Source organism: Triturus cristatus, chromosome 6, assembly GCF_964204655.1.
Source record: "Triturus cristatus chromosome 6, aTriCri1.1, whole genome shotgun sequence".
NCBI lineage: Eukaryota > Metazoa > Chordata > Amphibia > Caudata > Salamandridae > Triturus > Triturus cristatus.
The window spans coordinates 12,139,628-12,166,918 of NC_140589.1; the positions used below are offsets into that span (position 1 = coordinate 12,139,628).

At 50.5% G+C, this 27,291-nt stretch overlaps 1 protein-coding gene across 2 annotated transcripts in view; it reads left to right on the forward strand.

Moving 5' to 3' along the window:
* The window catches only part of PPP2R5D (protein phosphatase 2 regulatory subunit B'delta), a 502,545-nt gene that overhangs the window by 345,448 nt on the left and 129,806 nt on the right, over positions 1–27,291 (forward strand). The gene's annotated exons all lie outside the window — the stretch shown is intronic.

The following is a 27,291-nucleotide window of genomic DNA, read 5'->3' on the forward strand; positions in this document are numbered from 1 at the left end:
CAGATATGAATTCAGCAGCCCACATGCCTCGAACTGAATATGCTACTTACCAGTATGCATCTGTTCTTGGCATGTAGGGCTGCTGACATTCATATCGCCCTCCCTCCTCCCCGGCGCCTGTAGCAGCTGCAGCTCTCAGAATTACTGTAAGCATGGTCATCACTTTCTGTATCTACTCCATCACTGCCACAATGGCGAAAAACAATCTGAGGATGGAGAGGATGCCCATGCGCACTGTAGTCCAGGGGAGGAGTCACCTATCCCAGGATACTTCGAAGACTCTTCCAGGACAACAACGTGCAAACATCCGGACCCAACACTAGGCGGCGATCTATGCACAGATATGAATGTCAGCAGCCCTACATGCCAAGAACAGATGCATACTGGTAAGTAGCATATTCAATTTTCCACAACCTGTGGGGTAGAAAATCTGCATTATTTTAAAGACCCACAGGCTAATATTATGCAACATCCTTTACTGCAACAAACTGGAGCAGCTCCTTTAAAGAATGTAGAACTTAGAATTCTGACTTGATAAAACCTCAGACCCCCAACAACCACAACTGATGGTATAACTCCAACACAGTCTTATAAACAATCCTTGTTTACAAACTTTTTCCTTCATAGGGTTTCCAAAGTAACATTTCATGCAGATTGATACTCTGTGTGCCGGTGACCGCAGACCACGGCAGCTGTTAAGATTGCCCTTGATCTACAATTTAAGGAAACACAACCTCAGTTGTGTAAATGGGAGGGGTAATATTGGCCTATGTATCTTTGATAAAATCCAGATTTTCTGCCCACCAGGCTGAATTTAAAATCTACATTTAATAGCAAGACCCAGAGGCTAACATGATTCAAGTTTAAAGCATTTCCAACAAAAAATTGACCATATTCCCGACTGGTTTAAAAAAAATATATATATTGTCTAAAAGCCACATCATTCGACCAGTTTGCGCTATGTAGAATATCTTGCAAATATCCCCCATCATGAATGGCTTAGCAGTCGCGCTCCTCTCACTAAGTGAGCTCCAAACACTCACGTCCACACCTGCTCTGCTCATCACTTCACACCCATCTTGCAAACGTGGGAGACGACACTGCCTTATACGGTGTCTTAAAGGAAATAAGAAGCTGATTCACCTCATACGGTCTTACTTCCGCAGATCTCCTTTAATGCACTTACACACCTTACTACACACAATTTCTCTTTTTCATCCAAGTATGGATAAAATGTTTTAAATTTAATTAGTCTTTGTTCTTTTGTTTAATAGTAACACCTCAGTGAAATCCTGCTGGATACGTCAAGAGCTTTTACATCTGACACCCTCCTAAATGATGCCAAACACAACAAAAATTGTCAATTTTAACGACAAATCTCTGAAGGACAACAAGTCGTTTTCCTCCCAACTTAGCAAAAACTCCAACACTTTTGAAATATCCCAAACTGAATTTTACCTGGACACGGGGCTTAGAAATTCTAATGCTTCAGATAAGTTTACGCTCCACCACATCCTGTCGTACCAGTAACCAGTTCATGACCTGCTGCAATTGTCGATCTATACATGTTTACTGTCCTATATGCCAAACCTTCTTCAAATGTTTGACAGATAATTCACCACTTCCACTGTGGACACTGAAACGGGCTCGAACTCACTCCCCATGCACCAGCAAACCCATTTTTGCTCAGGATTCCTTAATGAGTTCTGAAGCCACTAGTGAAAGGCCTGGACCCTCCCAAACTGTTTTGAAATTCTCCAAGCCACCCACTTCATTTACCCTGAAATCACTAAATTGTGCACCTTTCCAGCCGGGCCCCTCAACCACGGACAACCGAAAGGGAAAATCCACTCACATTTCCAACAGAACTGGATACCACACTTGGGCCCTCCAAAGTGGCAAAATCACCACTGATGTCTACTTCCACCTGCGTGCCATCCTAGAAAATGGAAGGAACGCATGCGGTCTGAGACCTGTCCAAAAATGCTAAAAATCATCTATCTGGCTGACTCCGAATCCAGTCACCAACTGAAAATGCTGCTCACCTGAGCATTCAGCCTTGTTGGCAAACGGGTCCACCCCAAATCCATGGCAACTGCAAAAAAACTGTCCTGTCACTTGAGTCCTTGGAAGTTCTGCGAAAACAATCTACCCCCAAGGTGCTCATCCCTGCAATATGTTCAACTTGCGCACACACTCTCCTCGTCAGCCAGTGCTCCCAAAACACCTTTGCTAGATTCACAAAATCCTTTGACTTTGGTTCTCCCAGCCTGTTCACTTATTGAACCTCTGACACACTGTCCATGCTTTAACGGCACTGAACACTCCACCTCGTTCTGCATAAAACATTTTATCTCAAATAAATCCGGCAAGCTACTCCAAGCAATTTATATGCAACTTCTTCTCCTCGTCTGTCTGCGACCACCTGCTGAAACAGCACCACAACGTGCACCCCAACCATCTGAGCTTGCATCCAACTTGATTATTTTATCTGGATTCTCTCCCAAAATTGCTCTCCCTTTCCAACCTCCTTCGCCCCTTCTGTAAGAACCATCTTCTGAGAATACCTCAAACCACTTCTTAGATGCATTCCCTTTAACTTCTGTAAAGCCATGTGAATTCAAAGGCCCTGAAAAATAGCCTGTATTTTTGAAGATAAGACCAATCACGTGAGCTAACATTCTCAAAGAAACCTGCGCTGATCCATGATCCTAGATGAAAATCTAGGTGGGAACGTGACACATCATTTAAACTAGGCCCAGAAAGTAATTGGAGGCACTGCAGCGGTTGCATGGATCCAGACTATTTGGAGAGAATTCTGACTACACTAATATATTAACGTCCGCGTCATTCTAGCCCGTTCCCTAGAATTGATTTTACTGGCAGCTAGCATCCCTAGTAATTCTAAAACCTCATTGGGTGCTCACTGGGTCTAGCCTCTTGACAACAGTAGCCCTTGCAAGCAGTTCAGAAGCGGTCTCTGCAGGGTTTTTGGTGAGAGTCAAACTCCTCAGCCTTCTTGTCTTTTGGCAGGTATTGCTTGGCTGTTTTTTCAAAAGGTGAGGTATCTGCACCTAGAAGTATCCATCAGAAGGACCAGTCGTTTGCCTTCAGTAATGCTCTTTCCAGTAGGTACTGTCTAACCACGGACTCCTCAGTGCCATCCCTTTCCTTTCTGAAGTGGATTCTTGAAAGTGCCCCTCTTTGACATGGTCACCCCAACTTTTTGCCTGATATATGATGCCGTTTTAACTGAAGTGCACATGGTTCCTGATAACCAGGGCCCCAGTGCCAGTTCTCTATTCCTAAAACAAAGTAATTATTCAGGTTTACCCTAATTGGCAATACTTATAGCACCTCTGAGTCCCTAGTAAATGGTACCCCTGGTACCTAGGGCATGGGTACTAAAGCAGGTCCCTAAGGGCTGCAGCATGCATTGTGCCACCCTAAGGGACACCCCTCCAAACTCATGCTGGCTGCGTGAAATGGTGCACACAAGTGAAACACACAACATAGCACACACCCTGTGTGCCATGCCCACAAAGACTGCATGCAGTATATCTAAGTCACCCCTACAGCAGGCCTTACAGCCCTGTTTCATGGTGCATGATATTTAATGTGAGGACATATCTGCATGAGCAAATATGCCCCTGTGCTGTCTAGTTTCATTGCTAGACCGTACACGTAAACAGGGAAGCCATCTTAGGTATATGTACTGGGGACCGAGCTACATGATGACTTCACTGAAACAAACAGTGTTTGGTATCAAACACCTTGCCTTAAGAAATCCATACTGATGACAGTACCCATGCACCCCGAGGGCACCTTAGAGGTGCCCCTGGAAACGTGTGAACCTCTTCATGTGCTGGCTGACTGGTATGGTACAGCCTGCCACCACAGGCATGTTTCCGAGCCCCTGCAGGTGAGAACCCGCACTCTGAGGCCAGAAACAATACCTGCTCCCGAGGAAGGTGTTGACACCTCCTCCAGCAGGAAGGTTAGTGAATCTGCATGCCCAGGTCAAGGACTTCAAAGACTCTTCTGCATTTGATATGCAATCCATGCTTTCCCCAGATCTGGCAGATTTGTTTATTTGATAAGTTTTATATAGCGCTGGCCAGACCCGGAGGTATCGGAGCGCTTTACAAGAGGTTCAAAAACAGTGTTACAGCGTTACATCGGTTGACATTACATACATTTACAAGAGCAATTTGATGAGTGAAAATAAGACCAATGGAACAAAAAGGGTAAGGAGGGAAAGGAAAGAAAAAAGGGGGGGCTATACATAAGGTTGCAAAGAAACAAACCGATGTTTGTACCAGAATCTCAAGAATCCATGACTCGGAGCCTGAAATAGGGGAGAGGAGCGAAGGAGACATAAGGGTAGGTAGGAGTTAAAGGGCAGAACAGGCGAGGAACGAGGAGCAGTCAAGCACATAGGGGTAACGTTAGAAGATAGTCACGATGGAGTCCAGCGGGAGAGAGGAAAGTTGGGAAGCTGTAGGTTAGCTAGCTATCCAGGAGTTGGGCACAGGGGGCCAACAGGTGCCTGCGTGTCTCTTGGTGTTGGGAAATCTTACCCTCTGCTGGTTGCGATTGGAGGGGTCCCTGGTATTGAGGCTGCAGGCGTCGGGAGCGTCGAGGCGGGTCCTTGGGTGCTGGATTCTTGGTCACAGTCGTCGGGGGGGGGGGGATGTCTTCGTGGTCTTTGTTCACTCAGGCACAGGCCGGGCTCGGCGGGTGCAGTGTGTGCTGGATTCACAGTTCCTGGCTGGCACCAGGGGCTGTTGCTGTTTGAGCAGAACCACTGCTCGTGGGAGTCTCAGTCTTTAGATGAGCAAGGCAGTCAGGTCCTCCGGGGTTTTCGAGGTTGCTAACCAGTGGAGATGCTGGGTTTTAGCAGGATCAGGTTCGAGGGTCGACAGGCCGGTAGGGCTGGGGCCAGGTCAGTTGGTGTCGTCCTCTTGTTAGCAGCTGCACGGCAGGTCTTCTTTCTTCTTGTTCTTCTTTGTAGTTTCGGAATCTGGATCAGAGGAAGGAAGGTTCAGGGTGCCCCTAAATACTAATTTTAGAGGCGTTACAGGTAGGGGAAGGTCAGGGACCAATGGGCCCTTTCCTAGGGTGAGTACACCCCCTATCCTGCCACTCTCCAGTGGAAGGGGGACAGAAGCCTAGTCCTGATTGGGTAGGGCTCCCCATCCTCAAGATGGCGAGAGCCCGGAGTTGTGCTTCACCTTGCCTCCCCCACCTGAGGGGTGGGGTTGGCAGACGCTGGCACACCCCCTTACCTCACTTGGGTTTTCCCACCAGTCTTCCCACCAGAAGTGAGGATCAGAACCGGTGGGGACCAGTTGCTGAGTACGGCAAGTGGTCTGGAGGGGCTCACAAGGGCGGCATGCCTTTGAAGCTTCCCCTGCCCATCCTGGGGGAGGAGGCCCTAGCACCTAGCCCCAGGATGTGCATTGTTGCAGGCCCACAAGAGCGGATGGCTCTCTACCCAGGGGTCCAGCAGCATGTCTGCTGGGTGGCAGCGTAGGCAGCCTCTCAGTCAGGATGTGGGTTGTGGGTTAGTTTCAGGGGGCAACTCTAAGTTGCCCTCTGTCGTGCATTGTACATTAAATCCCACACTGGCATCAGTGTGGATTTAATGTGCTGAGAAGTTTGATACCAAGCTTCAGTCTTAAGTGTAGCCATCATGGTGCTGTGGAGTTCGTGATGACGACCTCCCAGCACCATATACTCTTAATGGCAGCACTGCACTTACAGTGCCCAGGAATGGACCTGGGTACTGTAGGGGTACAGGGCTCGTGCATCTGTACCCACACCACTGACATAGGGCACCCAGCTAGAGGGGTGACTGAGGTATGCCAAGGCAGTGTGTTGTGGGCATGGCACACAGGGATGTGTGCCATGTCGACTCTTTGTTTTGTTCTGTGCAAAGACACTCAGCCTGCAAAGGCAGTGTGGGTGCGTCAGGGTACAGGGCCTCTAAGGGTGGCACAATGAGTGCTGCAGCCCTTAGGCGCCTTCTCTGGCCACAGTGCCCTGGGGACCTAGGGTACCATTTACCAGGGGCTGACATGTGGGCAGATATGCCAATTGGGTTTAGGTTTCAATACAGTTTTAGGGAAGGAACAAGGCCCTGGGCACCTGATTGGCAGGAGCCCAGGGCACACTCGGTCAAAGTGCAAAAAGTGGGGGCATACCCTGCAAGAAAGCCGCGGTACCAGGGAACTCACCTCCACAATGCCCCCATACCTGGAAACAAGGCTCACGAGTCTCGGTCATCCCACGGGGGGGGCTAAGCTGGTGGACAGGCTGTAGGTGAAAATAGCAGCAGTCAAGCCCGGAAAGCATCAAGAGGGATGACCTCGTCCCAGCTCCATGACAGCCCTCCTACTGGGATAAACGCCACCAGGCATCGGCCCGCCGAGATTAAATCCGTTTTGATCACTGATTCGTCAGGAAGCAGAAAGGAAGGAAGGCGACAGTAGCGGTAAGACGCAGAGAGATATGCCAGATGTCCGGCTGGGTAGGTGAACGGGCCGGGCTCCGCCGATCGGAAAAATGCTCCTGCATTCATACGAAGATCTCGAGTCCAAGACGAGGAGAATGGAGAGACCATGCCAGCAATCTGAGCAGGACCCCGGTGAGTAAAAAAAGGGCCCAGGAAGGGGTGGATGATTGTGGATTTAAGCCAAAAAGGCGATCTCTGGCCGGGAGCTCCCGGCTGGAGCTCCTTACCTGTTGGCCATTTTGAGGTGATGCAACCCTCCTGCCCTAAGGCCCATTTGGCACCAGGACAGGCGAGAAATTAGCTATGCTAGGAGGTGTGGTGCACTGCCAGGCCAGTCATATTCCCAAGCTGGGCTGCCTGATGTGCACCACGAAAGTAGGGTTCCACTGTTTTGATTTTGGTAAAAAGTGGATGAGCCACTTACCAGCAACCTGCTGGCACCGACCGCAGCATCCGGTTAACCGTTCTACTGACTCCAACGCAGCAGGTGCCCAGGAGGAGACCTTGCTCCAAGAGGTCAGATTTGTCTCCTCACCAAGTGAGAAGACGCCAGGACGAACCAGAGCCGCCCTTCACCAATACCTGGGATACAGGACACCATGCAGCAACCAAAGCTTGTTTAAGTCCAGTCCCACACAGCAAAGACTGAGCAGCCAACAAGGTATGTCAGTACTGCAGAGGCCAGCACTGAGAGTGGCCAGCTGTCCTGTTATGTCCCCCTCTGCTGGTCTCACCGAGGACCATGGGTGCCTTTGACGCATGGGCATCAGCGGACCAAAACACTCCACCAGAGCTCCCCGGCCCAGGTCCACGACAACCGATGATGCTTTCCTTCTCTACGGACCCCCACAAACCGAGCCCCCCTATGGGAATTCCTGGACTCCTCCCTTAATTCCCCTTTGCAGCCTGTTTTGAGGTGCTCCCCCTCTTTTCCTATGGTGTAGCGCTCAAGGCTGCCAACCCGTCCACCACCTCTGCACCCAGACACTCCATGACAGGTAAACTTGAACTGCTGGTGGTTCTTTGGCCCCTTAGCACCATAAGCCCTAAAGTAGACCCCCGGTGAATTGTTTGCTAATACCTGTATGCAGTACATGTTTCTTTTTCCATAGGAAAGCATTACCGCATAAAAATGCATTTGAGTGACTTTTACTTACCTGCAAAAATGTATAAACTGAAAAGTACCTACCCAATTACAAAGTTCTTGGGGTTAAAATAAATATAAAAATGCATGTAATTTTTCTAACTTGTATCGAGGTTGTTCTTGAGTGTTTGTCATTTGTTGACTCTGTGTGTGTTCGACAAAGGCTTTTACTCTAATCCTAACCTGCTCACCCACACTCCTAAAGAGAGCATTTAGGATTATTAATTTAAGTCCTGTAGCCAGTAAGGGACCTCTGGACATTCTACATGGCATACCTAGTTCTAGGATACTGCATAAGAAGGCGGCTTCCTGCATTGGTGCATCAACGTTTGGGTACAAGACTTTGCATTTGCTGAAACCACTTGGTCAATAGATGATTCTACGAAGAACCCCACCATTAACTTGTGTTAAGTCCCCTGTTCCTTTGGTTTTAAAATTATTAAAGTATGCTAGTTGTTAGGCATTAAGTCTGTTTTTGGAATAGTCAAGGAACTCATCCTGACCCCTTATCTGCAGCTTAGCTTGAAGCGCCTTAAGGACCCCTGCAAGGCTTGCAGAATAGCAGCTGGGTCTAGACAAACCAAAGCACAACTCCAAGTGTTGCTTGCTGAATTTGGTCAAGCCCAGACAAGAAATGACGCTGTACTCATGGAGACGACTCCCCCTTCCAATACCCCAGAGGAAGAGGAGAACCGTAGAAACCTCTTTCCTAAAACTCTACCTGGAGGTCAGCAAGGCCACTCGTGGCCCCAAGAAGAGCTCGCGTATCCAGAACAGGAGCTGAAGAGACTAGCCAGAAGATTAGCCCTGGAGGCCAAAATCCTGGCCATAGAAAACGAAAGGGCTAAGATGGATCTAGCACCCATGAATGGTGGTAGCAACAAGGTAATCGAGATGGGTAGGACTTTTTTTTTTTTTTTCCCCAAAACCTAAAATATATTGAAAGTGATGTCACAAAATGTTTTTCAGCCTTTCAGTGGGTTTGTAGAATGACAAGACTTAGCCAAAAGTATTGGGATTCTCTACTCTGGGAGCTTTTCTCAGGCAAGTGTAGGACTTGACTCCTGACACTAATGAGGCAGATGCTGAGTCCTGTGACTCATGAAATATACCCTGACAGAGCTCAGGGAGACTCACAATACCTCGCGTCAGTCCTGGGTTGATTTTGTAGACGTTTGTCAGAACACTAGGTGGTCGGTTAAGGTGCAAGTCTATGATGGGCTTTGTAATTTAATCATGAAACCGCATCTGTTAAGTAACAGTACTTCTAAAAGGAAATGGCATCCATACTGGGTGGACCTGGATTTATTCCCATCCCAGGAGTTGAGAAAGAAGGCTGACCATTGGGTCAAGACTACAGTGTTCAAAAAGTCTAATGGTGGGGGCGACCAAAAGAAAGGGGTTACTAACCCCTCCCACCCCACCCAGAAACATATGGGTTAGTCGAAAGAAAAAGGTAAGGAATTTTTCTAAAGGCCCCAAAAAAACCTGTTCAGAAGCGTGGGCCTGAGATGGTTCATAATTCAAGGGTGGGTACCAGGGTAAGAACTGGGATCCCAAAAAAGTCTTGGTGTTTCAATTGTAAAGCTAATGAACACCAAACTGGGGACTCTTGGTGCCTCAAAAAGGCTTCCACTAGTGCAGCCCCAGTTACACCTGGAGTGGTGAGTCTCGTGATGGGATCCCTGCTGTGCCCTGACCGGTAAGAGGGCTCACTCAAGTTACCTTCATCTCAGAGGGTGGGGTGGATGTAGCTGCTGTGGCTGTCTGGCCCAGTAACCTCGAGAAATAGCCACATAACAATTGGGTTAAAGTAGAAGCACAGAGGGTTACAGGTGCAAGTGTCACTATGGTGACTGAAAAACCGATAAACCCCCAGAACAGTACTAAGCTGGACAGACGTATCCAGTCCTCAGTGTGTTAACCATACTAAGGTTCATCCCATGGCTAATGTAACCTTAGAGTGGGTAAGGGTTACTAGCCAAAAGAAGGTATTTGTGTCCTCTGTCATTCTTGTTGAATGTCTGCTAGGGAATGATCTGTAGACCTCAGCATGGGCTGAGGTAGAGCTAAGATCCCATGCAGCAGAGCTGGGAATACCTGAATACATGTGCGTAAGAACCAAAGCCCAGGGTGAAAAAGAAGAGTTGGAGCCTGGAATAATGGCTTAGTCCTCCAAGAGAAAAAGTAAGAAGTCCGGAAAACCAACTCCTAAGCATCCGCAAAGCTCAGATCCCATCTCCTCAGAAAGAAGACCTGTCTGCCCCAGAGGGAACTAAGCCATAGGAACTTGGGTCTTACACGGTAGAGGTCCTAGCCCCATGAGAACCCTCTAGGGAAGAGCTGTTCCAGGGACAGAGGACCTGTCCCACTCTTGAGAGTCAGAGACAGCAAGCTGCTGACCAGGAAAATGGAGATGTCTGTGGCTCCCACAGGGCCTATTGGGAGGAGGGACTACTGTACACTGAGGCCAGAGACACCAACCCTGGAGCCACTAGGAGAGTTGTAATGCCTCAGCAGTGCAGAGTCCTTACTCTATCTCACACATGATATCCCCATAACTGTGCATCTTGGCCAGGCCAAGACTTGGAGTAGGCTAGCCACCCTCTTCTGCTGGCCAAAAATGTCTCAAAAGGTGAAGGAGTTTTGTAACTGTCAAGCCAGTGGCAAAACAGGTAGTCCCCCAAAGGCCTCCTTAATTCCACTTCCAGTAATTGTGCTTTCTTTTGAAAGGGTAGGGATAGACCTAGTCTGTCTCCTTGACCCCTTTACAGCCTCAGGGAACAGATTTATACATGTGGTAGTGGATCATGCCACCAGGTACTGTGAAGCAGTTCCCCTTAGGACTGTCACTGCTCCTGCAGTTGCCACAGCCCTCATCGGTATCTTTATTAAAGTGGGCTTTCCTAAGGAGGTGGTGTCAACAGTGGTACAAAAACTTAATGTCTGTCTACCTAAAAGCCATGTGAGCTGAGTGTGCGTTGACATACAATTTTACCACTCCATATCACCCACAAATCAATGGGCTAGTTGAGAGATTTAACAAGACCTTTAAAGGTATGATCATGGGACTACCTGAAAAACTCATGAGATGGGATGTCCTTTTGCCATACCTGCTTTTCTCTCATGAAGACGTGCCACTGAAGGGAGTGGTCTTGGTCTCCTTCGAACGTCTGTTTGGGCATCATGTAATGGGACCACTATGTCCAGTGATGAGATGGGATGGTAGGGAGAGACCTCTCCAAGAACTCAAGCTTAGATATTGTGTACTATGTGTTTGGTCTATGTTCAAGGCTGGCTGAGTACATGGAGACAGCAAAGAAAAATCTTGAGGCAAGCCAAGCACTCCAGAAGCTCTGGTATGGCCATAAGGCTGCACTGGTGGAATTCCACCCAGGTCAACAGGTGTGGGTGTTGGAGCCTGTGGCTCCTCGGGCCCTCCAGGACTAATGGAGTGGGCCCTACCATATCCTTGAGAGGAAAGGTGAGGTCACCTACCTGGTTGACCGAGTCACTTGAAGGCAAAGTTAAAGAAAGCATCAGAGTTGGAGTCAGCAAGATACTGGAGTTAGGGGTGACTGAGCACTCTGAAAGTCCCTGGGCCAGCCTAGTGGTCTGAGTCCCCAAGCCTCATTCCAAGGGTGGTAAATCAGAAATTAGTGTTCGAGGCATATGAGCTGCAGATTGTACACTTAGCATAGATCGCCATCTGGTGTTGGGCCCGGATGTTTGCAGTTTGATTTTGTTCTTTGGACAGTCTTTGGAAGTCACGAGTTCGGTGACTCCTCCTTCGGTCCATACTGCGCATGGGCTTCGGCTCCATCCTCAGATTGTTTTTTTCCGCCATCGGGCTCGGATGTGATACTTCGTGCTCCGGCTTTGAACTTCTACGGTTCCAGCCTCGACGGAAAAGCCTCGTTCTTCGAGTTTCTTCATCTATCTTCATCTCTCGAAGCGGCACTTTTCTCCATTCGGGCCCTCCTCGACTCCGGTCCCGGCCGATGGAAAGGACTCTGTTCAAAAAGTGCCCAAAATGTGGGTCTAAATTTCCCCACACCGACCTCCATCAGGTGTGCCTCTCTCCAGAACACAAGGCTAGAGACTGCCCCGCCTGTAAGTCTTTTCGATCAAAAAAGACCATCCGGGATCGAAGAGCTCGACGCACCATGGCGCACTCATCGACCGTGGCTCCACCGGACATCTTCGGAGACGACACCGGAGCTTCGGGGCAACAACACACCGAGCAGGAGGAAGACGTCGTCAGCGCTTCCGAGGCCGACGACTCCGACCTGGAGGACATCACACCGGCGCAGAGGGTCGTGAGTACTCTACCCCCTCCCACCCCCGCGCCCCATACCAAAGAGACTCAGGTTACACCCTCGCCTGCAGGCCTGGGTAAAACCAAACACGCAGCTTCTATCACCCCACCTTCGGGCCCGGTGTCGAAGCCTCACAAGTCTCACGGCAGCTCGGGCTCGAGCCAGCCGACGCCTGGTGCCGATAAACACCGTTCGGCACCGAAGAAAGTGACGCCCAGCTGGACTCCGAAGCCACTGGTGCCGAAGCCTGGACTTTCGGTGCCGACAAAACACAAGCACAAATCCCTCGGCACCGACGCCGAAGCCTACCTCGACGCCGAAAAAAACGGAGGTTCCAAAAAGGCATGGCGCAGAGAAACCACCCAAGTCCTCGGCTCCGAAAACATCGGCGCCAGCGGACGATTTGGCGCCACCGGACCTTTTTACACCAGATCCTTATCAAAAGACCTTATCAAAGGACCCAAAGACTGGGCTATTAACTTTAACTATCAAGAAAAGACGTCTTGACACACCAGCTCTTCCTCCACCGCCCAAGCGGAAGGACTCTGCCACATCTCCTCTCAGAGTGCCCTCCCCACCACCTCCTCCTCCTCCTCCTCCTCCTCCTCCTCCTCCTCCACCTCTTCCACCTCCTCCTCCCCCTCCCAGGTCTCCGCCACCCTTGCCTCATCATTCCCCGACCCCGTCCCCAGATCCGGATTACGGGGATCCAGATTATGACCCGGCGGACGCCCCAATGGACCCCACACCACCGGGGACCCCAGACCCATGGGAAGATTACCAAAACCCTGACATACCGGATGTGCCTCAAGATGACCTCTACCCATCCAGGCCATCTCCCCCAGAGGACTCACTAGGGTTTCACCACTTAGTGCAGAGAGCAGCACACTACCATGGGGTGGAACTGCATAGTGAACCAGTGGAAGACGACTTCTTACTGGATACATTTGATATTCAGGATAAGTCCACAGCCATCTTGCCCATGCTTAAGGGTGTCCCCAAGCATGCTTCAGAGGTGTTCAAAGACCCTGTCAGGGCCAGGGTCTTCAACCCTAGAATAGAAAAAAAGTACAAGGCGGCACCCACAGACCCTACATACATTAAAGGCCCTGCTCCCTTAGATTCCCTAGTTGTGTCCACAGCTAGAAAGCGGTCTAACTCCCAGTCCTCAGGTGAGGCCCCACCGCCAGATAAGGAATCGAAACTCCTAGATGCGTCTGGTAAACGCACCGCCTCGCAAGCCGCGAACATCTGGCGCATTGCGAATACACAAGCGCTGCTTGCGCGTTATGACAGAGCACACTACGATGAGCTTGAGGCTCTTATGCAGCACCTCCCGGAGAAACACAAACGTAAAGCTCATGACCTGATACAGGAGGGAAAGCTCATTACTAACACCTCCATTAAATGTGCCTTCGATGCAGCGGACACTGCTTCTAGAGCCATAAATACTAGTTTCCTGCTTCGTAGTCATGCCTGGCTCAGGATCTCAGGGTTCAAGCCAGAAGTCCAGGCATCCATACTAAATCACCCCTTTGACCAACAAAATCTCTTTGGGCCAAAGGTAGACTAAGCATTAGAAAAAATTAAAAAGGACACGGACACAGCAAAGTCTATGGGGGCATTACAATCACAGACCCCTAAACGCTCCTTTCGGCGTTCATCCTTTCGTAGCACAGGCAGAGGCTACTCCACCGATAGCGCCTCTACCTCCTACAAGTCCCCTCCTCAAAATACCTTCTCGAAGGGCTACCAAAGGGGTGGATACAGGGGCAACAACAATAAGGGCAGGGGCAAAAGTAACACCACCCGTTCTGCCACCCCGCCCGCACAATGACTTCCCTCCGCTCCCCCCAGACCATCCCACTCCGGTCGGGGGCAGACTACAACACTTTATCCACGCCTGGGAATCCATAACATCGGACAAATGGGTGACCCAAATTATTCGGTCATGGTACTGTCTCGAGCTAACATCTACCCCACCCAATATCCCACCAAGGCACCGTCCAATGTCTCAAGAACATTCCACACTGCTCAAACAGGAGGTGCTCTCCCTCCTCCAAAAACACGCTATAGAGCAGGTCCCCGTCAATCAGCAAAATCTAGGGGTCTACTCTCTGTATTTCCTGATACCAAAGAAAGACGGGACCCTGAGGCCCATTCTGGACCTCCGGCCTCTAAATGCATACATACATTCAGACCATTTCCACATGGTCACCCTACAACAAGTCCTCCCGCTCCTCTGCCAAGGAGACTTTCTCACTACCTTGGATCTGAAAGACGCATACTTTCACATTCCAATACACCCTTCTCACAGGAAGTACCTCAGGTTTGTGGTGGACGGTCAACATTACCAGTTCACAGTTCTCCCCTTCGGGGTCACCACCGCACCACGGGTGTTTACCAAATGCCTAGCGGTAGTAGCAGCACACCTCAGACGCCAACATATTCACGTCTTCCCTTACTTAGACGACTGGCTGATTAAAGCTGCGTCCTACAACCAATGTGTGCAACATACAAACGGCACCATCCAACTGCTCCACCAGCTAGGCTTCACGGTGAACTACCAAAAGTCCCACCTCGTACCATCTCACACAAAGCAATATCTCGGGCCACTATAGACACCTCCAAAGGTATTGCCTATCCAAACTCAGCCAGAATCGCAAGCATACAAGCCTTGCGCCAAACGTTCCTTCCTCAGCACTCTCTTCCAGCGAGAGTGTTTATGAAGCTCATAGGGATGATGGCATCTTGCATCTTCATAGTGCCCCATGCAAGACTGCACATGCGTCCGCTCCAAGTGTGCCTAGCACAACAGTGGAACCAGGCCCAAGGACAGCTGACGGATCTGGTGTTGGTGGACGGCCGCACCCATCACTCTCTGCAGTGGTGGAACACCACAAACCTTTCCAAAGGGCGGCCGTTCCTGGACCCGGTTCCTCAGGAGATTCTAACAGCGGACGCATCGCTCTCCGGCTGGGGAGCGCACCTCCTACACCTCACAATGCAAGGTCTATGGACGCCACAACCAAAGTCGCTCCACATCAACCATCTGGAGCTCTTGGCGATCTTTCTAGCCCTAAAATCCTTTCAAAAACAGATTTCAGCCAAAGCAGTCCTCATTCGCACAGACCATATGACTGCAATGTATTATATTCAAAAACAGGGGGGGACACACTCTCCCCAGCTCTCCCGCTTAGCCCAGAGCATATGGAGATGGGCAATTCCTCAAAACATCTTTCTCCTGGCACAGCACGTTCCAGGCGTACAAAACACCATGGCAGATCTGCTCAGCAGACAAACCCAACAACTACACGAATGGGAACTGCATCCACAAGTTCTTCGCCCATTCTTCCACAAGTGGGGGAATCCTCAGATAGACCTCTTCGCCACCCACGAAAACAAAAAATGCCCAAGCTTCGCCGCCAGATACCCACACCCGTTGTCCAAAGGCAATGTGATCTGGATGAACTGATCAGGCAAATTTGCATACGCCTTTCCACCTCTCCCGCTAATTCCATTAGTGGTCAGGAAGCTACAACAGCACTCCCTCACACTCATTCTGGTAGCCCCAACATGGGCCAGGCAGCCGTGGTACACCACACTATTACAGCTATCGGTGGTACCACACCAAAAACTGCACCTGTCCCCATGCCTCCTAACTCAGAACCATGGAGAAATCAGGCACCCGGACCCAGCTCAGCTCAACCTTGCGATCTGGCTCCTGAAATCTTAGAATTTGGGTACCTTAACCTTCCCCCTGATTGCATGAACATTATCAAGGAAGCCAGACGTCCTACCACTCGAGCATGCTATGCCGCAAAGTGGAAGAGATTTGTTGTTTACTGCCGTAACAATACAATCAACCCTTTAGATGCATCCATACAGCACATCATATGCTATCTACTCCATCTTCAAAGGTGTAACCTGGCATATTCATCCCTACGCCTACACCTAGCAGCGATTGCTGCTTACCTACAAAACAGACAGCATTTATCACTGTTCAGAGTGCCCGCTATTAAAGCCTTTATGGAAGGCCTTAAACGAGTAATTCCTCCCAGGGCACCACCTTCCCCTGTATGGAATCTAAATGTAGTTCTTACAAGGCTAATGGGTCCGCCCTTCGAACCAATGCATAAATGTGAGCTACAGTTCCTCACCTGGAAAACAGCTTTCCTTGTAGCTATCACTTCCCTTAGAAGGGTTAGTGAAATACAAGCGTTCACTATACAGGAACCCTTCTTACAAATACATCACAGCAAAGTGATACTTCGTACAAATCCAAAGTTTCTGCCCAAGGTCATTTCCCCCTTCCATCTCAATCAATCGGTGGAATTACCTGTTTTTTTCTCGCAACCTCAATCTGTTGCGGAAAGGGCTCTACATACACTTGATGTTAAGAGGGCTTTACTGTACTACATACATAGAACACAACCTTTCAGGAAAACTAAACAATTGTTTGTTTCCTTCTCTCCACCGCATAAAGGCAACCCCATCTCTAAATCAGGGCTAGCTAGGTGGATTGTAAAGTGCATACAAATTTGCTATCAAAAGGCAAAAAGAACATTATCTGTTCCACCTAAAGCCCACTCTACTAGAAAGTTAGGGGCTTCTATGGCTTTTCTAGGGAACATACCCTTAGCTGACATCTGCAAAGCAGCCACATGGTCAACACCACACACCTTCACAAAACATTACTGTGTAGATGTGCATTCCAAGCAACAAGCTAGTGTGGGCCAGGCTGTACTAAAGGCACTATTTCAAACCGCTGCAACGGATACCGGTGGTCGCCGCGAAGGTTGGGTACTGCTATATAATCTATGCTAAGTGTACAATCTGCAGCTCATATGCCTCGAACTGAATATGCTACTTACCAGTATGCATCTGTTCTTGGCATGTAGAGCTGCAGAGTGTTACACGCCCACCCGGCTACCTGTATCCGTTCCAGTCCATCTTATTTAGATACAACACACATGGGTTTCTCACTGTTATTACTACGCTCCATCATTTCCCTGTTGGCGAAAAACAATCTGAGGATGGAGCCGAAGCCCATGCGCAGTACGGACCGAAGGAGGAGTCACCGAACTCGTGACTTCCAAAGACTGTCCAAAGAACAAAAACAAACTGCAAACATCCGGGCCCAACACCAGATGGCGATCTATGCTAAGTGTACAACTCTGCAGCTCTACATGCCAAGAACAGATGCATACTGGTAAGTAGCATATTCCTTTTTGTGGACTATAGAGGTCTTAGTACTGTCACCAAGACAGGTGCACACACTATCCCCAGAGCTGACAAATTAATTGAAAGTTTTGGGGCATCTACTTTTCTCAGTACTTTGGAATTGACTTCAGGGTTCTGGCAGATTGGTCTGACCCCAGGAGCAAAGAGAAGTTTGCATTCTCGACTCAGATGGACAATACCAGTTAACTGTAATGCCATTTGTATCAAATAATTCCCCTGCCACCTTCCAAAGGCTAGGGAACAAAGTCCTTGCTGGATTCGAGTCTTTTATTGCAGCATATCATTTTGATATTGCTGCTTATAGCTCCACTTAGCAGGATTTCGTGATCCACCCTGGCAAGGTCATATCGAGGCTCTGCGGAAGTGCAGGACTCCCTTTCGAGGTAAGCAAGTTCCAGATAGGGCAAGGATCAGTTGCCTACTTGGCCCACCATGGAAGGGGAGGTTAAGTTTAACCCTTACAACCCGAGATCCAGACTATTGTGGACTGGGTGGCCCCAACAACCCAGACTCAAGTCAGGGCATTCCTTGGCTTGACTGGATACTACAGAGGTTTGTGAAGGGTATAGTACTATTGTGACCCTCTTCCCCCCTCACTGAAAGGACCTCAAAGAAGCAACCCAAGAAAGTAAACTGAACCATGAGCTGCCAAAGTTTTTGACATTCCGAAAGAAGCAATGTGCTCAGCACCCATTCTGAATGCTCCAGATTTAAGCAGACTGATGCCTCTGAGCTAGGGATGGACTCAGTCCTATCCCAGACCAGTGACGATGGCCACCGCCAACCTGTTGCTTTCATTAGCAGGAGTTTGCTCAGAAAACAGCTTTAGAGTGCCATGTAGAGGGAAGCCTTTGCTGTGGTTTGGTCCTTGAAGAAGCTGAGACCATACTTGTTCGGTATTCACTTTCTTGTGCAAATCAACCAAAGTCCTCTCAGATGGCTGATGCAGATGAAAGATGTAAACCCCAAACTTTTGAGGTGGTTCATCTCCCTAGAGGGAATGGACTTTACAGTGGACACAGACATGGGACTGACCAGGCCAACACAGATGGCCTTTTCAGCTTTTTACACTTAGATGATGACTCTTTTGAGAAAGGTTAGCCTTTCTCTTTTGTTTGGGGGTGGGGGGGGGGGGGTGTATAGGAAAGTGCCCCTTTTTGGACATGGTCAGCCCTACATTATACCTGCTATTTCATGCAATTTTCACTGGCGCGCACTGGCGTCCTGCTAACCAGGTCTCTAGTGCTCTTTCCCTAAAACAAGGCAACTTCTCAATTGATCCCCAATTGGCAAGAACTTTAGCACCTCTACGTCCCTAGTAAATAGTACCCCTGGTACCTAGAGCCTGAGGTACTAAAGAGGGTCCGTAATGGCTGAAGCATGTATGTATAGCCACCCTAAGGAACCCACCACCAGATTAGTGCAGACTCCCATTGCCGGTTCCTTCTGACCAAGTATCCAAATTAAGTGTTCCTTCTGACTAAACGGGGGTACGCAAGTCCCTGAATGTAAATTACTATTGATTCTGTGCTCACCATTGCCAGCATTCACCTGCGCCTTCCGCTGATCTCCTGACCACCCTCCATGGGCTGCCTTGACTTCATTGCCAATTTTGCGATATTCACCTTTGAGAATTGTTTCTTACAGAGATTGAGAAACTTATGCACAATAGTAAAAGTATCTCGCTCAGGGTCAAAGACAACATAAAGTTAATGAGTGATAGAAGAGGTAGTCGGTTAGTGGCCTGTTAATTCATTGTATTGCATTGCTCTTTAAAGAGATGCGTCTTCAACTTTTACCTAAATTGGAGCCGCTCTGGGCCGGTCCTGATGGATGTAGGGATGCTGTTCCAGATCGTGGGTGCAGAGATGGAAAAGGCCTGCTGCCTATGCTGATTTGAAGTGATCAGATTTTTTTACCTATTTCAGTCCTGACTTTGGAAACTGCAGTTAACTAATGAGCTGTAGAATTCTCTGGAGAACAGTTGGCTTCTCCAGTCCCATAAACCTGGATTGTGCACATATATTGTGGTCTCGATGTTTACTTATTCAACCTGTGTGCACTCTTCAATATTGTTGTCACCAAACCCTGCTTCTGCAGCTTTCTCAGGCCACTTTGAGTTGTCCGTTGCTAAAATGGATGAAATAATTTCTCCCAGACTGTCATCCAGTTTGAGTCCTTCACCTCTGATCTTAAGCGGGTGCCATGAGCTGTGCCCTGAAGTTGGTCACTTCCCCCTTCACTTCCGTTTTGTCTCTGTGGCCCTGTCTGTTTTTTGCCAGGGATGGGCACTACTTTTTTCATGCATGTGGATGATTCACTTGAAGATTTGAGGTGATGGTGTATTCCTGCGGTGCTTACTGCTGTGCTGGACAGTCAGGAGGCTGATGACCATCAACGGCTGAAAGTTCTCATCACGAGCAATTCCCCAGATAAAGGGGGCCGCAAGCTCTAGGCTCTATAAATGGATGATTATCCATCGCCCACCCAGTAAGTTTGTCATTTAGGTGTTAAGTTAGTTTCATATCTAACCATAGGTGTCCTGAACCCTCTGTTAGGAGCTGGCCCTTGAATTTACATTCTCTCCATAGAATGTTTGTTACTCGTACTTCAAGCCACTTTTGAGTAGAGTACTGTAACTCAGTTTTCCCTCTCTCTCACGGTGAACAAATCTGCAAAGACTTCAATATATAAAAGATGCGACCGCTGGATTCATCTTAAAATGACATGAACCTGACTTCATGTAGGGTAAGCCTCCGGTTCTTCATTGGGTATCTGGCTTTCAGAGCCCCCGGGATCGTGCACTGAAGCATCGCTCCTTTCAGTCCAGCCAGATTCAAACTGAGGTTTGCTAAGCATCTTCCATCCCCAAGTTTGAACCCAGTAAATACGTTGGCAAACCTTTCAAGGTTCTCTGACCCAAACTTTGGGCCAGAATCCCAGTTGTTCTGAGAAAAGAACATTGACTGGATTCGTTTTGGCTTTTAGTTCTGTGCTTAGGGAGTCTGTAACTCAGTCAGTGTTGTCCACAGTGCAGAGAGACGTCTGGCGGGGTTTGTACTTGTATTTCAGAAATACGTGCCTAGGTTTGTGCTTCCCAAACGTTACCCACTTTTTATTTCAACAAACTTGCTTCAGTGGACTTGAGGCAGGTGACCTTTGTTTTAATGTAACGAGCATCGTGTGGTAGTGCAGTGTCATTTACAGACAGCACATTTTCTATTGAAATTGTCACTAAATTTACACAGACAGTTTCACTGATAAAACCATCCAGCTCACAAATGAAAATGTGTGGAAATCGTGTTTGTGAATATTTATTATTTGTGCATCAAGTTAAGAGAACTAATTTTTTCGGATCTTGTTAAAATCTTTGTTCACGTCGGAATTGCAAACAAATGTGCTTCATTTTTGCTTACCTAACTGATAGATCGGTATCATTCATTTACAGGTAGTTAGTTTGTTCTGTTTTACAAAATCATGACATCCTACAGCCTTTCATTCACACTCGCTGTACCGCAGCAAGATTGTCACAAAATTCACTTTACTATTCTTTCTCTGTCTGCAAAGTGAGAGGAGTTTGTGCCCACCAATCCCGTGTTCAAATAGGCAGCAGAAGACACCACCTGATAGGTGACCTCTGTCCTTGAAGCACAGCAAATGTGACAAGATAAATATAGAATTTACAGGCATCTTTATTGCTTGAACTTTTGCTACCTGCCAAAAATCAGCTGGCGACCCACAGTTTGGCTTAGATAGATTTATTGTCTAACTTACTCATACCGTTGCATTTCTTGTTTTGGAAGACCAAACTGCCCTAGGGAGACTGGCATGCAGGTCTAAGCGAAGGAGCACATCTGGACCATGTGAGATCTTTGACTGAAGGAAAAACAAATGCTGCATACTTGGGCTGCATAGGCATGCTCCAAACAGCCTAAAAAGCAAGCTGCATCCTTACGGGAATTAGCAGCTCCCCTATTCCTCGTCCTGCACTGCATTGGCTATTGACGATCACAGGATTCTGAGCAACGTCACTTTTTCAACCTCTGCTCACTGGGTATTTCCTAATTTTGCTTTTCTTTTCACTTGACATCTTGCTGTTGCTATCATGTTTGATTGTCCTTGATGCACCGTTTCCATGACAGCTGCAGCCTCTTGGTGGTGTGCGAAGGCTAGCATGCCTCTCTCTACATAATGCATCTCTGTACATAATGCCTCGCTTCAGAAAATCTCCTGGATGGTGGTGAGTGATGTAGAACGTATCATCCTTGTCGGCACCCAGAGACTGTATTCTATTTCACCCCTAACCTCTCACCAAATAATATCAGAGCAGCAGGAGTGACTGTCATTCCTGTCTTTCCTGGAGAGCGGCTCACCAAGATGTGTTAAATGTCAGACATTGTGGGGTTCTCCTGTGACTTCAGGGGCACGCTCAGCGGTGCAAGGTACTTCAAGCCTAATACTTCAAGGCACACTGAAGCACAGGCGTTCACTGTGAAGACCAAGATCGGCAGAACCTGCACGGATTGGTCTTTTTCGGATGTCAACAACTCCGGAGGAAAGTGTAGATGGTAGTGAGACAGTCAGTTTTCATCCTCCGGCTATATGCTATCAGGCTTCAAAAAGTGCATTTATATCCCCGATCCCGACAGGCAAGACATGCTGTAACAGAGGTTGTTCACAGATTGGCCTCAACCCCATTCCTTGTCACTAGAGACCGCGGATGCGGCTCACAGGTTACTGGCTTGCCGTCCCCGATATACAGCAGCCCACTGCAACAGGCCACTCTGATTTCAAGACCGCTCCGAGCGGCGCGAACATTTCAAACACCTCCTTTAAGCCTTTATTAGGTCAACTGTGACCCAGCATCCAACTGCACAGGCCGTTTGCATCCTTTGCTCTCCTTGTATTTGGCCTGGACTTCTACTCGGTCTTCGCCTGGAACAAACCTCCCCCAAGTCACTCTGACCTGGATCTAGACAAAATGTATACAGGAATACCATTGTTAATTTCCTGATGATGAGCCTATATCCTTTGGTAAGGATCGAAACACTGTTGACTTGTACGCCATATACACCTCTTTATTTGATACTTATTATGGGTAATGGTGTCTCCACTATAATTCGTTTGTCCTATCAAAACGTCTCATACAAACCATTTACTCTGCCTGAGCCTTTTTGTTTCATGTTGTACGTCCTTCCCACTAAGTTGGATACAGGCTTGTGCCCCATTTATTTGTTTCTTGCTGATTGTTATGTATATTTAAGCAACTATATATTAAAAGCACCTGTCCGGCTGGAGAGCTGTAAAATATAGTAGTTAGTGATAGATTCCTTATCTTAGAATATCCCCAGGCGTCATACTGGATCCGGAAAGTTTCGCTTAACAGTACCCCTGCGTGTCAATAGATGGCGTTGTGCGGATCCACGTCCGTCACTGGTGTTGTAAGTGCCGAGATGACGCCACGGAGAGTACTTAGGTGCCACCCATGCGCGCTGGCGCCAGTGGCTCCGGCCCCGGCGCCACGAGGTGTGGCGTTGCCGGCTCAGGCGCCACCCTCGGCGCCACACTGTGTGCCGTTTATTCCTCCCTTGCCCCGGTTCCAGGACCATTTTGTTCCGGCCTGGGATCCGCATTGGGAGACGGCGCCGGTCCGACCATGGCCGGCGCCGTTCCTGAAGCCGTTCGTCCCTGCTCCGGCTTTGCCGCCGTGACCGACTCCCTCTACGCCAGAGGGGCACGAAGACTGTGAAGGGCCCAAGGACCCTCTTGCCTGGCAATGCGACTCCGAGCAGGATTGGGTGGACGACTTGGAGGAGGCAGGCGACCTCAATGTCTCCTCTGACCCGGGATTCGTCTCCCCCCACCGACGATGGAGGAAGGTGCCTCCTACACGATGGTCCTCCGTCGGGCGGCTGAGGCACTCGATCTTCACCTCCCCACAGTGGCCCTCAAGACCAACCTCCTCACAGAGGTGCTCCAGACGGCGTCCACTTCGTCGGAGCCGTTGATTCCCTTCAATGACGCCCTTACCGACGTCCTTTTGGGCACTTGGTCGAGGTCGGCCACGGGGGCCCCGGTGGATAAAAACTTCGCCAGGCGCCACCGACTGGCGCCCGGTGACCCCGTCTTTTTGACTACTCACCCTACGGCTGAGAGCATGGTCATTCAGGCCTCGACGTCAGAGTGCTTTTCCTATGGCCCCGTCCGATCAGGACTCTAAAAGGCTGGACCAGTTTGGGAAGCGGTTGTTCTCTTCGGCCAGCTTAAGGCTGCGGTCGGTCAACACCGCCTGCTTGTTGGGCTGCTACTCCCACATGGTGTGGGATGCCGTTGCTCAGGTGTTGCCTCAATGTCCAGATGAGGTGCAGGCTGTCCTTTCTCAGACAATTGCTGAGGGTAAGGATGCGGCTAAGTTCGCCATTCGGTGTGGGTTGGACACTGCTGACTCATTGGGCAGGGTGATTTCTACAACTGTGGCTTTACGACGTCACGCCTGGTTGCTTTCGACTGGGTTCTCGCCCGATGTCCCAAGCTTGCTCATGGACATGCCCTTTGATGGCACCCGCCTGTTTGGCGACAAGGCTGATAGTGCTCTGGAGCGCTTTAAGGATTTGCGGGCTACGGCCAAGTCCTTGGGCCTCTCTACTAAGAGCTCGGCCTCTCTTGGTTTTCATTCCTTTTGTGGCAAGGTAGAGGCAGTCAGGCATGCCCGTCCCCTAAGCCTGTGCAGAACCAGCCCCAGCGCGGCCGGGGTCGCGGTTTCAACAGGGGCGGGTCAGGGAACCAGCGTGCGGGTCCGCCCACCTCAACCCCCGCTGCTTCCGCCTCCAAACCTTCCTAATCTGAGCTTCAGGGAGCACCCCACGCTGGTGGGTGGCAGGATCCGCCACCTTCAGACTACGGCCTACCTCCTGCATTTGCTGGGGTTCTCCATCAACGTGCCGAAGTCACACCCGAGTCCCTCTCAGAATCTCCCCTTCATCGGGGTTTGGCTGACCGCAGAGAACTGGGCGCAGAGCCTGCTGAAGGCCATGCGTGGTAGGGTTTGGATGACCTCACAGAGCTATGCGCAGAGCCCTACAAAGGCCATGTGTGGCGGGGTTTGGCTGACCGCAGAAGGCTGGGCGCAGAGCCCGCCGATGGCCATGCGTGGCAGGGTTTGGCTGACTGAAGAGAGCTAGACGCAGAGTACTACAAAGGCCATGCGTGGTGGGATTTGGCTCACCGCAGAGAGCTGGGCGCAGAGCCCGCTGGGGGCCATGTGTGGCAGGGTTTGGCTGATCTCAAGAGAGCTGGGTGCTGAGGCCGCCGGAGGGCATGTGTGGCAGGGTTTGGCTGACCTCAGAGAGCTCGACGCAGAGCCCGCCAGAGGCTATGTGTGGTGGGGTTTTGCTTACCAGAGAGAGCTGGGCGCAGACCCCTCCGAAGGCCATGTGTGGTGGGGTTTGGCTGACCGCCGAGGGCTGGGCGCAGAGCCTGCCAGAAGCCGTGCGTGGCGGGGGTTTCGCTGCCAAAGGTCATAGGTGGCGGGGTTTGGCTGACCGCAGAGAGCTGGGCGCAGAGTCCTCCGAAGGCCATGCTTGGCAGGGGTTTGGCTGACCGCAGAGAGCTGGGCGCAGAGCCCTACAAAGGCCATGCTTGGTGGGGTTTGGCTGACCGCAGAGAGCTGGGCGCAGAGACCGCCAGAGGCCGTGCATGGCGGGGTTTGGCTGACCGCAGAGAGCTGGGCGCAGAGCCTGCCCAAAGCCATGCGTGGTTGGGGTTGGCTGACCGCAGAGAGCTCTGCGCAGAGCCTGCCAGAGGCCATTCGTGGCAGGGGTTTGGATGCCCACAGAATGCTGGCCGCAGACCCCTCCGAAGGCCATGCGTGGCAGGGGTTTGGCTGCCCACAGAAGGCTGGCCGCAGACCCCTCCGAAGGCCATGCGTGGCAGGGTTTGGCTGACCACAGAGAGCTGGGCGCAGACCCCTCCGAACGCCATGCATGGCGCGGTTTGGCTGGGCGCAGAGCCCGCCGAAGGCCATGCTTTGAGGATTTGGCTGACCGCAGAGAGCTGGGCGCAGACCCCTCTGAAGGCCATGCGTGGCAGGGGTTTGGCTGACCGCAGAGTGCTGGGCGCAGAGCCCGCTGGAGGCCATGTGTGGGTGGGGTTGGCCGACCGCAGAAAGCTGGGCGCAGACCCTTCCGAAGGCCATGCCTGGCGGGTTTGACTACCGCAGAGAGCTGGGCGCAGAACCCTCCAAAGGCCATGCGTGGCGGGGGTTGGCTGCCCACAGAAGGCTGGGTGCAGTACCTGCTGAAGGCCATAGGTGACGGGGTTTGGCTGACCTCCGAGAGCTGGGCGTAGACCCCTCCGAAGGCCATGCGTTTCAGTTTGGCTGACCGCAGAGAGCAGCGCGCAGACCCGTCCGAAGGCCGTGCGTGGCAGGGGTTTGGCTTCCCCCAGAAGGCTGGGCGTAGAACACTCCGGAGGCCATGCGTGGCAGGATGTGGCTGACCGCAGAGAGCTGGGCGCAGACCCCTCCAAAGGCCATGCGTGGCGGGGTTTGGCTGACCGCAGAGAGCTGGGCGTACACCCCTCCGAAGGCCATGAGTGGCGGGGGTTTTGGGTTTACCGCAGAGAGCTGGGCGCAGAGCCCGCCAGAGGCCGTGCGTGGCGGGGTTTGGCTGCCCACCGAAGGCTGGGCGCAGTACCTGCCGAAGGTCATAGGTGGCGGGGTTTGGCTGACCGCAGAGGGCTGGGTGCAGAGCCCTCCGAGGCCATGCGTGGGAGGGGTTGGCTGACCGCAGAGAGGTGGGTGCTGACCCCTCCGAAGGTCATAGGTGGCGGAGGTTTGGCTGACCTCAGAGAGCTGGGCGCAGACCCCTCCAAAGGCAATGCGTTGCGGGGTTTCGCTGATTGCAGAGAGCTGGGCGCAGAGCCTGCCGAACGCCATGCGTGGCGGGGGTTGCTTCCTGCAGAGGGCTGTACGCAGAGCCTGCCGGAGGCCATGCATGGCGGGGGTTTGGCTGCCCACAGAGAGCTGGGCGCAGAGCCCGCCGAAGGCCATGCGTGGTTGGAGTTGGCTTTACCTATTGTAATAAATACTCTTTTGTTAAACATCTTAATTTTAATTTTTTTTTTTTTTTACGAACCTTAGAAATGTCATAAGTTTTTTAAAGCAACTGTAACTCGCGCCCTCCCAATGCACTGCTCATGAACTCACATATTTCAACACTCAGGACCTATTCTGTGGCATCATTTAAACTATTAGACAACTGAACTGACGACACTGCGCATGGTGGGGGGCTGAGTTACAATTACTTAAAATAACTGAATAACTGTTGAATTTTAGTGGCTTTTTTTGCTGAAAATGTTAGACTGACTTTTTCACCGAAGTATAACATTACTTTAACCTTTGTTTTATTCAGTGAATATCTGAGGTTTCTTTTTACTGCAAACTAAATCATGTCACTTTAACCTATAGAAATATATTCATATATAGATTGAGGGTGTGTTTGAGGGTGCGCTTGGGGGTGGCAGGGTGCGCTTGAGGGTGGCAGGGTGCGCTTGAGGGTGGGAGAGCAAACGCAGTTGTGGGTGCGTGTGAGTGCGAGAACGCTTGAATGGGTGCATGTGAGTGCCAGAGCGAGTGGGCTTGAGAGTGGGTGCCAGAGCGAGCGGGCTTGAGTGGGTGCGTGTGAGTGCCAGAGCGAGCGGGCTTGAGAGTGGGTGCGTGTGAGTGCCAGAGCGAGCGGGCTTGAGAGTGGGTGCGTGTGAGTGCCGGAGCGAGCGGGCTTGAGAGTGGGTGCGTGTGAGTGCCAGAGCAAGCGCGCGTGAGTGGGTGCGTGTGAGTGCCAGAGCAAGCGCGCATGTAAATGTACTTGTAAAGCGCACTGTGACTCCATGGAGTATCCTGGCGCTGAAGACCGCTGGGGAACCCGTCCTGGTTTTCCCTGTGAGATGGTCCCTTTCTGGGTATCTCCAAGGTGAAACCAGGCATCCCTGGCGTCTGTGGGGGGCCGTTGTAGAGATGAGGCAAGCTTAATGCCCAGAGTTGCCGAGTGTGTTCCTGGTTAGAGTCGGTA